At 37.4% G+C, this 12,616-nt stretch overlaps 1 long non-coding RNA gene across 2 annotated transcripts in view; it reads right to left on the bottom strand.

Moving 5' to 3' along the window:
* LOC116882525 overlaps window positions 1-12,616 on the bottom strand; it is a 54,084-nt gene that overhangs the window by 37,335 nt on the left and 4,133 nt on the right. For both annotated transcript variants that reach the window (XR_004385651.1, XR_004385652.1), the window contains exon 2: window positions 11,593-12,095. This is a non-coding gene — a long non-coding RNA (uncharacterized LOC116882525). The remainder of the gene's footprint in view (window positions 1-11,592; window positions 12,096-12,616) is intronic.

Raw genomic sequence — 12,616 nt, 5'->3', positions numbered from 1 at the left:
AGCCCTATGTGGGGCTTGATCTCAGGACCCTGATATCCATGACCTGAGCTGAAATCAAGAGTCAGACACTTAACCACCTGAGCCACCCAGGTGTCCCCAAAGATTTTTAAGTAAATGCGATTAAGACAGATTAATACAGGAATCATATTCACAACCAGAAATATGAGATTATGAGCCAAAACAAAAACAGGCAGAAATGAAGTAAAAACAGATGGATATGAAAAGAGCCAGTTAAAAATCCTAGAAATGAAAACTGTTGTCAGTGGGATTAAAAAGAAAAAAACCCTCAACATCTGAGAAAAACTCCAGAATTTAACAGTTGAAGAGAAATTGAAGACAAGTTGGTAATTGAAGAATGGTATTAAGGAATTCTTCCAAAATACAATCCAGAGAGGCAACAAGATTAAAAAGATTAATTAAAAGTCATAAAGGACAGATTGCAAGGCCCAGTATTCACTTAGAAGTTTCAAAAGAGGAAAATTATGGTAATCACAAAAAGGCAATATTCAGAGCAAAAGGGGGCAAGGAATTTTACAGAAAAGACATCAATCCTCACATCAAAAATGATCTCCAGGGGCGCCTGGGTGTCTCAGTGGGTTAAGCCTCTGGCTTCAGCTCGGGTCATGATCTCAGGGTCCTGGGATCGAGCCCCGCATCGGGCTCTCTTCTCAGCAGGGAGCCTGCTTCCTCCTTTCTCTCTGCCTGCCTCTCTGCCTACTTGTGATCTCACTCTCTGTCAAATAAATAAATAAAATTCAAAAAAAAATGATCTCCAAAGACCAAGCAGGGTAAATAAAAATAAACCTATATGTAGAAAAACAGAACATTTAGGATAATGAGCAGCTCTTAAAAACTATCAATCCAGGGACACCTGGGTGGCTCAGTTGGTTAAGCAGCTGCCTTCGGCTCAGGTCATGATCCCAGCGTCCTGGGATCGAGTCCCACATCAGGCTCCTTGCTCTGCGGGGAGCCTGCTTCTCCCTCTGCCTCTGCTGCCACTCAGCCTGCCTGTACGCGCTCTCTCTCTCTCTCTCTCTCTCTCTGGCAAATAAATAAATAAAATCTTAAAAAAAAAAAAACTATCAATCCAAAAAAAAAAAGGTACCAATCCCTTCTTTGGACCACTAGTCAGCTGTTCAGCCGGCAAACATTTATTTGGCATTCCACCAAACCAGGTGAAGAAACAGGGATACCAATAAAGTCACTTCAACCCTCCAAACCCGGCAGTGCAGTGAAGGAGACTGACAAGTACTTGAGTCAGACAGCCACGTGCTTCGACAGGTGTGTGGACAAGGTGCACTGGATGAGCAGGAACTGTGGAAACAGGGCAGCTGGCAAAGCCCTTCCTAGTGAATGGCTGCACTGAGCGTTATTTGGGCATGAACATACACTGCAGGAAATAAAAGTAATAAAAATAAAAATACGCCAAGGACTAATTGTATTAGCCAATATTGACTGATGACTCACTAGTTTCCTGACTTTCAGACATTATCTCCGGTCCTCACGAAGTCCATTTTACAGATGAGAAAAGTAAGTTTACGGGGGCAAAATCTTTCCCAAAGTCATAAAGTCAATAATAAGCTAGAAGGTAGAGACTGGCTCTATAGAAAGACCATAAAATAGACTTCAATTTCTTTGACTGAATTTAGCACACAAATGTAAGTTTTTTTATTTGATGAGAACCTTGAGAAGAGAATGTGTTGACACAGCCCCGAAGTGCTAAACTGCTTATTCTCCCTTGTTTGTTTACTGTCCTCTGTTATCCACGCGTGAACAACATATTAAGTGGAACGTGGGAGGACTGGCTGGACTAGCGTATTTAAGTTTAAATAAATTTCGTGGTTTGTCTCTTGCTGTCGTGATGACCAATGACTATATTTGTTCAAAGGAGCAAAAGGTGATCCAAAATATTCAACTGTTTCAGGTAGAAGGCTTTTGTTTGAACGCACAGTCATATAACTCTTAAGTAACTTGTAACAATAACAGAACAGGCTTATGAGGACCCAAAGCCTGTATGTTTGCTTAAAGGAAATTCATCTGTTTATCAAAACTCTAAGAATATTTGTTACCAGAGATCACGGTTGTTCAGCAGCCTGTGTTAATTAACCCACCTCTCTGAAAACGAGCACGTCTACCTTGCAGTAATGAATCCACCCACCCTTATCCATCCAGGTGGGTCTGATGGTTAAAGAATTCTGACGACTGCTGTCTGACAGCTAGAGAGAGAAAATCAAGTCTGATGCACTGGGAAGCTAGAGTCTGTCCACAGTGCTTAGCCACTACCCCCACATGCCTGGGAACTGCCTGTCTCACCGCCCCCTACCCTCTGTTCTGTCCCTTCTGTAAAATAAGAAATATCCTCAGGTTTCAGTTAGTTGGGTTTTAGTCTTAAAGCAGCCAACCAACATCTAAAAAAACTCTTTTACATTTTTAAATACTTTTTTTTTTTCTTGAACTCACTTTCCAGATATCTTGGCTCTTTTTAATTTAGTACAGTCACCTTGAAAGGGAAATTCCAATCATTCCTTTTTTTTTCCTACTTGCCCACATTCCCTCGTTCTCTAAACCTGATGTCTTCTCCCCTTCTGTGAGAACCTGAACTCAAAAAACGACCTCCTCCTCTTCCAAATATATGTAAACATATAAATGTATATTATATTGTAAATGTAAATATATAAATGTAAAATACACAAATTTATAAATGAATCACATCGTCTAGAGTCCTTGCTGTTTACATTTTAGTTTGTATTAACTCTGGCTCTCCAGGCTTACTTCCTACTCTTAGACATTATTTCACTGAGCAAATGAGTAGGTGATTGGTAAGGGCCAATCCTGGAGGCAGAAAGGCAGCCTGTACAAAATCAGCCATGGATATAAGTATGAAGCATCTAATTCCTCAAATTAGATGACTGATAATGACAGTGGAAAATAAAATGGCACTAATGTCACCAGTGCACACTATGTTACCTCTAGTAAAACTGCTTAACATTATTTTTTAAAAATAGATTTTATGTATTTTATTTGAGAGAGAGCGTGAGCAAGAGAGAGAGACGGAGCAGTAGAGGGAGAGGGAGAAGCTGACTCCCCACTAAACAGGGAGACTGATGTGGGGCTTGATCCCGGGACCCTGAGATCATGACCTGAGCCGAAGGCAGAGGCTTTTAACCCACTGAGCCACCCAGGCGCCCCTAAAATGTACCTTTTAAAAGAAATCTACTTTTAATTTAAATATGAGTGTGTGTACATAAAAATGGCCATTTAAACAAAATTAACTGCAATCTCATGACTTACCTAATTGAGAATAAAGAAGTACATGAATCTATAATGCACACATTTCTGAGAACCTGAAATGGTTTTATAAAAAGAATGCCATAATTTGCATAAATAAATAATTTGATGGTATGAAACATTCAATTGGGTATTTTTCAGACAATTTTAATTAAGTTCACACTTGTAGTTTAGTGAAACTTTGTTCAGATATTTTTAAAAACTCAATTAGAAGAAGCTGTGTAGCGTAATAATAGAATAGGACTAAACAGTATTAGGATATATGAGCTTTAATCATGTTCAGTTATCAATTAGCTATGCAATCTTTCCTAAATAATTTAATCTGAATGTTAGCTCCTCATCTCTGTAAGAGAGATAACACATAACTTTCATTCCTCTAAGATGCTGAAAGGCTCAAATGAGATACCATACATGAAAATGCTCTGTTATCAAAATCTAATAACTCAAACAACTAGATATCTCATGGAAAAGAATGAACTTTACTTCTACCTCACAATATACACAAAAGTTAATTCTAGATCAATCATAGACCAAGCTAAAACTGTAAGATGTCTGGAAGTAAACAAGAGAATTCCTTCATGGCCTCAGGGTAGGCAAGTTTCTCAGACAAGACACAAAAGGCATCAGCCATAAAAGGAAAAAAACACACTGCACTTCACCAAAAGACATTTAGAAAGTGAAAATGAAAAGACAAGCCACAAACTTGGAGAAAATACTTGTAATCCATATATCGGACAAAGGACTCATATCCCTACAAATTAAATAAAAAATAAGCAAAAAATAAAAATTGAAAATAGGCAAAAGACCATTCATATGTCCACGAATTTTACAAAAAGGTGCTCAACAACTCTTCAAGGAAATGGAGACTGAAACAACTCTATATAGATTGGTTAAATTAAAAAAAAAAGAATAACAGTATTTAACTACTGACAAGGATGTGGAGCAACAAACTCTCAAACACTGCTGGTGGGAGTGCGAAATGGTAAAAACCACTTTAGAAGACTTTAGTTGAATATACACCTGCACTATGACCCAGAAATACTGCTCCTAAGCATATGCCCAACAGAACTGAATACATACGGCAACAAAAAGACTTACATAAGAAGGCTCATAATAGCTTTATTTATAATAGCCAAGAACTATACACACACCAAATGCCCATCGACAGAAGATGGGCAAACAGACGTCATATAATGGAACAGGACTCACCAATAAATAGGAACGATACTGCTGATAGATGCAACAACATGCCCGAGTCTCAAAATCATTAGTGGAGATAAAGGAGCCAAAGGCAAAAGAACACATATGTTTCCATCTGTATGAATTTCAAGAACAAACACAACTAATTTATGCAGCAGAAGAAATTAGAATGGCAGTTGCCTCTGGGAAGGAGGGAGAATTGACTAGAAAGGGGGATAAAGGAACTTTCTGGAATGATGGAAATGTTCTTTATCTTGAACAATCTCGAAGTTGGTTATATTTACCAACATTCATCAAACTGTACACTTAAGATCCATGCACTGTTTCAGGTAAACTACCTCTAAATTTAAAGCAATGTGTTCAACTGTCAACCTAAAAAACCCTAAAACTATAATATAATACAGAGTGTCCCCAAGACTTGGAAAGAGTGAAAATCATGTATTTATCATAAATTTTTTTAGTTTGATATTTAGGCTGGCTTCTTTAAACTTACTTCATCTGAAAAGCTGTCTGGAGGTTGAGGAAAACCATACTGAGAACATTATTCGAAATGTTAACTAACAAACTATTTGAAAACAAGATTCTCCTCTTCCCCAAGTTTTCCAAACTGTTTTCTCAACTTTTCCCCCCTATAGTACGGTTGCCTCCCCTTGGCTATGGGAAATACTTTCTAAGACCTCTAATGGAAGTCTGAAACTGTGGAGAGTATCAAACCCTATATGTGTTTTTTTTGTACACATGCATACCTACGATGAAGTTTAATTTATGAATTAAGCACAGTAACAGATTAACAACAATAATAAAATAGAACAATTATAACAATATATTGTAATAAAAGTAATTATATGAATGGGGTCTCTCTCTCAAAATATCTTATTGTCGTCCACTCATCTTTCTGCATGTGGTAATGTGAGATAATGTCTACGTGATGAGATGAAATGAATGGCGTAGGCAGTGTGTTATAACACTAGGCCATTACCAACTTTCTGAACAATAGGTCAGAAGGTGAATCATCTGCTTCCGGACCATGGCTGACCACAGGTAACTGAAACTGTGGAAACTGAAACCAAAGATAGGGGGAGAATACTATAATACTTCTATTAATCACTGGGCAGGGATGGTGTGATAGGCACCTTGTAATGTTGGGAGATAGAACACGGACAAAGCAGACATAAAATAACCCTGCCCTCGTGAAACTTACATTCTGGTAATAAGAAATAGAAAACAAATAAATACTAAAATAAAATATGTCCAATGTCAGATAAGAAAAGCTACTAAGAAAAATAAAACAGAAGGTGGCTAGGGTATATCAGTGCGAAGAGTGGGGTACGGCTGATTTTTTCATAAATAGGGTAGATATAAAGGGCCTCACTAATAAGATGACTTTCTCAGCAGAGATCTAAAGTGTGTGGGAAAAGCAGTGCAGGTAACTAGGAATGAGTACTCCAGGCAAAGGGTAAAAACCAATCAAGGAAATAAACAAAAGGTCTTTTTTCTATAATTTGTTCTGCTTTTATCTTTTTTCTTTGCCTTTTCTTGATAACCTATATCTCAGGTAGGATCCAGCTATAGACTACTTGGATCACTGCAATTTCTCTTTCATTAATTTCTCAGCATAAACTTCACTCTCTTTTTTTATTTTCTGATCCAACAAAATCATTCTTACTGAGTGGTTTTTCAATGATCGCATTTCTTACCTCAAATCTCCCGCTCTTTTTTATGACTTCTGCTCAATAAAAATTTACTGATGTCTAGTATGTACCAAGGCCCAATTGTAAAAAGATGATTGTCATATGACATATACCCTCAGAATCTAGTCAAGGATATATTTGTACATATAGATGTATATGTATACACACACAGGCATACATACACACATACACATATATACCAAATGGATATACTGTAAAAACACACACACTGATATTATTAATGAAGAACTGCAGCAATTAATTCTGCCCAGTGAGGAAAAGAAGAGATCATTGGAGATATAGAGGAAAAGACCTCTGAGCTAGGATTTGATGACTAAGTAGGAACTCAACAAACATACAGCAAGAAACGACTATTACAAGAAAGAAGAAACATCTTAAGCATCAGCTCAGAGAGGTGGAAGCAAATAATCTACCAGTAATGCTAGATGCAATGTTAGATTGAAGACTAAGAAAATAAGAGTAGAAAGGTCAGTTGGGAACATGCTAAGGGGCCTGACTTTATCCTGAGAGCCAGTGGTTCCCAAATTATTTTGACTGCATACCCAACCAGTAATAAATTTTTGTGCATGCATCTACCCTCAATATATATATACATTTGTTTATGTATAAATTAAATTATGCCAAGAGCTACTATTCTAATATGTTATACTCATTAGAAAACAAACAAAAATATAAATGCGTAAAAGATAAAAATAAGTAATATTCTTGTCCTCTTGGTGCTACCAAATCAACAGGAGTATTTACAAAATCTAAGGTAGTATACCTGTGCTTACTTCTTTGACGCTAAGCTCAACCGTTAGGAAATCTGAAAGACTTTTATGATAGTGAATTTAAACATATCTAAATATACCATACTTTGTACATAGAAATGGTATAAATGCATAAATGCTTGTTTATAATTTCATGCTTATTTATTTTATCTCTCAAAATAACTTAGTGCTTAGTATAGTGATAAAATACAGTGATAAAATACTCTGTAAAGTTAAAAAAAAAAACAAAAAGATTATATCCCATTCACTATCATCCAAAATATTATGCCTTTTTAAAACCTAATTCTTGGGGAGACAAAATCTTAATTAGCATTTTAGTTTAAGTTTTAATAATAAGTTTAATCCCCATGGAAATTGATGCCTTTACAATTTCTAGATTAAGAAACACAGCATGATCAACACCCAAGAAGATTTTCTCTAATTTCATCATTAAACCTCAAATCTGGGTGGCTCAGTTGGTTAAGCACCTGACTCTTGATTTCAGCTCAGGTCATGGTCTCAGGGTCATGAGATCGAGCCCTGTGTTGGTCTCCACACTCAATGTGGAGTCCACTTGAGATTCTCTGCTCCTCCCTCTGCCCCTCCCCCTGGTTGTGCTCTCTCTCGCACACACTCTCTCTCTAAAAAAATTAATAAAAATCTTTAAACCTCAAACCTGACCTTAAGTAAACAGTTCAAAAATAAAGAGGATGCACATCATAACCAAGTGGGATTTATGCTAGGGATGCAAGGCTGGTGCCTACATGGAAATCCATCAATGTAATACACCAGATTAATAGAGTAAAGGGAGAAAACACATAATCACCTCAACAGATGCCAAAAAAAGCACTGGACAAAAGTCAACAGCCTTTCCCCATAAAAACATTCAACGAACTAGGCATAGAACTCCTACAAACTTATGATAAAAAGCATCTGTGAAAACTTACACCCAACATCATACTTAATGGTAAAAGACCGAAAGCTTTCTTTAAGATCAAGAACAAGACAAGGATATCTGCTCTCACCACTTCTATTCAACATTGTACAGGAGGTTTTAGCCAGGGAAATTAAGCAAAAAGAAAAGAAATAACAGGCATCCAGATTGGAAAGGAAACGTAAAACTATCTCTATTTGCAGATGACATGATCTTGCAAGTAGGAACTCCTAAGGAATCTTAAAAAAGTAATAACTATTATAGCTAATAAACGAGTTCAGAAAGTAGCAGGACACAAGACCAATACACAAAAATAACTTGGTCAGTTGTATTTCTATACATTAGCAATGAATAATCTGAAAATGGAATTAAGAAAACAATTCCAGGGGTGCCTGGGTGGCTCAGTGGGTTAAGCCTCTGCCTTCAGTGCAGGTCATGATCTCAGGGTCCTGGGATCGAGCCCTGCATTGGGCGCTCTGCTCAGCGGCGAGCCTGCTTCCCCCCACCCCCCTCTGCCTGCCTCTCTGCCTACTTGTGATCTCTGTCAAATAAATAAATAAAATCTTAAAAAAAAAAGAGAGAATGAAATACTTGCAAATAAATTTACCAAAAGAAACATCAAGACTTATATACTGAAAACTACAAAAGCATGTATGAAAAAAATGAAAGGAGGCCCTAAACAAAAAAAAGAACATCTTTTGTTCTTGGATGGGAGGAACTGATGTTGTTAAGATGGCAATATTCTCAAAATTGATCTATAGATTCAATGCAATCTCGATCAAATTTCGAGTTGCCTTTTTTACAGAAATTGACAAGCTAATGCTAAACTTGAATTGGAAATGCATGGGACCCAGAAAGATCACAACAGTATTGAGAAAGAATAAAGCTGGAGGACTCAAGTTTATTTCAAAGTTTATTACAAAGCTACAGTAATCAAAATTGTGTGGCATGGGGGCACCTGGGTGGCTCAGTGGGTTAAGCCTCTGCCTTCGGCTCAGGTCATGATCTCAGCGTCCTACGATTGAGCCCTGCATTGGACTGTCTGCTCAGCAGGGAGCCTGCTACCCGCCCTCCCCTCTGCCTACTAGTGATCTCTCTCTCTGTCAAATAAATAAGTAATCTTTAAAAAAATTGTGTAGCATGGCCTAAGGAAAGACGCGGAGATCATAGCACAGAAATGAACCCTTACATCTATGGTCAGATGATTTTCATAAGGCTGCCAATATAATTCAATGAGAAAAAAAAATAGTCTTTTCAGAAAGTGGTAGTGGGACAACAGGATACCCACATAAGAATGAGGCTGGACCTCTACCTTACACTATACATGAAAATTAACTGAAAATGGATCCAAGATGTAAATGGAAAAGCCAAAACTATAAAACTCTTAGAAAAAAAACATAGGTATGAATCTTCATGACCTTAGATTAGGCAATGATTTCTTACATATGACACTGAAAGCATAAGCACCAAAGGAAAAATTGATAAATTGAACTTCATCAAAATTTAATAAGAAAATAAAAAGACAACCTATAGAATGGGAGAAGATATTTACAAACCACCCTCTGGTAGGGGTGTTGTATCCAGAATATATAAAGAACTCTTAAAACTCAACAATTAAAAAAAAAAACAGTTAAAAATGGGCAAAGGATTCCTACAGACAGTTCTCCAAAGAAGATACATAAATGGCCAATAAGGGCATATAAAGATGCTCAACATCATTAGCCTTTAGGGAAATGTGTATTGAAACCACAATGAGATACTACTTTTCACATTCAGTGGAATGGCTACAGTCAAAAAAATGGACAATAATAAGTGTTGACAAGGATGTGGAAAAACAGGAACCTTTTTACATCGTTCGTAAGAATGTAAAATGGTGCAGCCTCTAAGGAAAACAGGTTACTGGTTCCTCAAAAAACTAAACATAGAACTGTCATTTGATCCAGCAATTCCACTCTTAAGTATACACCCAAAGGAGTTGAAAGCAGAGACTCAAACTGACACTTGGATGATTTCATTAATTGCAGCAATATTCATAATAGCCAAAAGGTGAAAACAACCCAAGAACCCACCAACTGATAAACAGATAAACAAAATGCGATATGTTTATACAATGGAATGTTATGCAGCTATAAAAGGAATGACATTTTGATACACCCCACAATACAGATGAACTAGAGGACATTATGGTGTGTGAAATAAACCAGACAGAATAGGGCAAATACTATATGATTCCACTTATGTGAGTGTACCCAGAATAAGCAAATGTACAGAGAAAGAAAGATTAGAGGTTGGCAGGAGAGTCATTACTTAATGGTTATGGAGTTTGTCTAGGGTAATGAGAAGTTTTGGAAGTAGATGGTGGTGATGGTTATGCAACATTGTGAATGGAATCAATGTCACTGAACTGTACACTTAAAATGAAAAATTTTGTTATTTACATCTTATCGCATTTATTAATAAAAAATTAATAATACACCTAAAGCCAGAGGATCCTATACGTTAAATGGGCAAACTGTACGGCATGTTGAATTGTATCACTATAAAGCTGATTTTTAAAACAGGAAGAAAAAAAAGAAAGGAAATCTGGGGCTATAAAAAGGATATGGGAGACTCTTAAATGCATACTGTCAAGGAAAGAAACGAGTCAGAAAAAGCTACATACTGTATGATTCCAACTAGACGATATTCTGGAAAAAGCAAAACGATAAGTACAATGAAAAGATGCATGGTTGCCAAGGGTTCCAGGCAGAAGAGAAAGAACCAAGAGGTGGAGCACAGGACATTCTCAGAGCAGCGACACCATTCTGCTTGATACTGGAATGGTACATACATGACAAGCATTTTTCAAAACCCACAGAACTGGAAAACACAAAGGGTGAACCTCAAGGTAAACAGAGGACTTTAGTTAATGTATTAACACTGATTTGTCAACTGTAACAAATGCACCCACTAATGCAAGACGTTAATAGGAGAAACAATAGGGAAGGGAGAGGGAAGGGCATGTGGGAACTCTGCTCTTTCTGTGTAATTTTTCTATAAACCCAAAACTGCTCTTCAAAAAGTCTATTTTAAAAATGTATACTTAACACAAAGACTACACTGAATTCTATCCTCTTCTCATGAGTCCTAAGACGATTCACTTTAAGCACAAATTTTAATTTTACATCAGACGAGGAGGAAGTGCTGATTCTTCCAGCATTGTAATCCCAGACACTATCAAACCATCTCAGTTCAGTACTCCACATGCCCTTCCCCTCGTTCACCCCTTCCTCCACCCCCCACAAAATTACGACCTAAATTTTTGAATTCATGTAAGTACTTTCATCTAGATCGTCTTTGAAGATTCTGTAGTCTTTGGAAACGCTTCCTTACATTTATGACTGAATTCCAGTCTAATTATAATTATGAATTATAGTGACATTATTATACCAAGCCGCCATGCCTCCTGTTTTATTCACTTTGTTCATTTTCTATTAGGTATCATTTTATCAGGAAGCTAGGTGTGTTAGTTTTACACATCTTTTGGGGGGAAAAAAAACAAACAACTGTTCTCCAAGACCCTCAAGCGTCAACACAAAGGGAAGCTATAACTGTCCCAGAAGAAAGGTGGCTAAAAATTTTCAGGACAACTTTTCCCCAGCTCCTGGTTTAAAATGATCCCCTGCCAAACCTCTAATCTTTATTGGCACACTGTATGCATTTCTTTTACCTTGGTCTTTTCCAGCTTCATCAATGTGTTGAAAATCTTTCAGTGTTTGAAGGTTACAGAACCCCTCTCTGCAATGCTGAATAACTTTCTTTGATCCGTTCTTGATGAGATAATCCATCAGCGTAAGGGATTTATATACATGGCGCCAGTTCTTCCCGTGATCGTTGAGTCTCTGCCATAGCATGCTCATAATCTCTGACAGAGAAATTGTGTTGAAAGTCAGGTCACTGATATCTAACATTAGAGAACTAGAAGGACCCCAAGGGTCATTAGAAGTTGCTTCTCTGACTTTTATTTCAGCATCTGAGTAATTTTTCACGAAGTTTTTCACTTGCCTCCTGAATGCCATAGGTAAGACAAGTTTGAAGGTGAGATGGGGATGAGAGCAATGGAATAGGAGTTATGATAATTGGTTTATAAAACTCTTGAGAGGTAATTGGTCCCCAGTTCTGCTGCTCCCAAATACAAATGATTAATCTCCATTTTGATGAGACATCAATTTCCTGCAAAGCAAAGCACAAAAAAATATGTACATTAAATGCTTTTTGAAATGTCTATAAAAGACCAAGTCAGTCTGAAAAATCTAGGTTTACTTAGAAATCAGCCCCTCACTTACATCAGCCAGAATTGAGGCACCATCTAAATTCTCCTAGCAGCAATATGGGAAAATCTCTCATAAGGGATTGGTCTATATTACTTAAAGAAATATACATGGTCTTTCTAGTCCTAAAATTTTCTGCAGAAGATAGCATTCGGCCTCTTTGGCCAGGAATAAGACAATTTTAAAACATTACGGGACAGTGGGCAAGTTAGGAAAAGAAAATGGGACTTGTACTCTGACATTCCCTGCTTAAGATTTGTTGTCATGTATAAAAATGGTATGTCTTGGGGCGCCTGGGTGGCTCAGTGGGTTAAAGCCTCTGCCTTTGGCTCAGGTCATGGTCTCAGGGTCCTGGGATGGAGCCCCGCACTGGGCTCTCTGCTCTGCAGGGAACCTGCTTCCTCCTCTCTCTCCGCCTGCCTC

Source organism: Lontra canadensis, unplaced genomic scaffold, assembly GCF_010015895.1.
Source record: "Lontra canadensis isolate GAN:19392208 unplaced genomic scaffold, GSC_riverotter_1.0 scaffold84, whole genome shotgun sequence".
Taxonomy (NCBI): domain Eukaryota; kingdom Metazoa; phylum Chordata; class Mammalia; order Carnivora; family Mustelidae; genus Lontra; species Lontra canadensis.
This window is presented reverse-complemented; position numbering and strand designations above follow the sequence as displayed.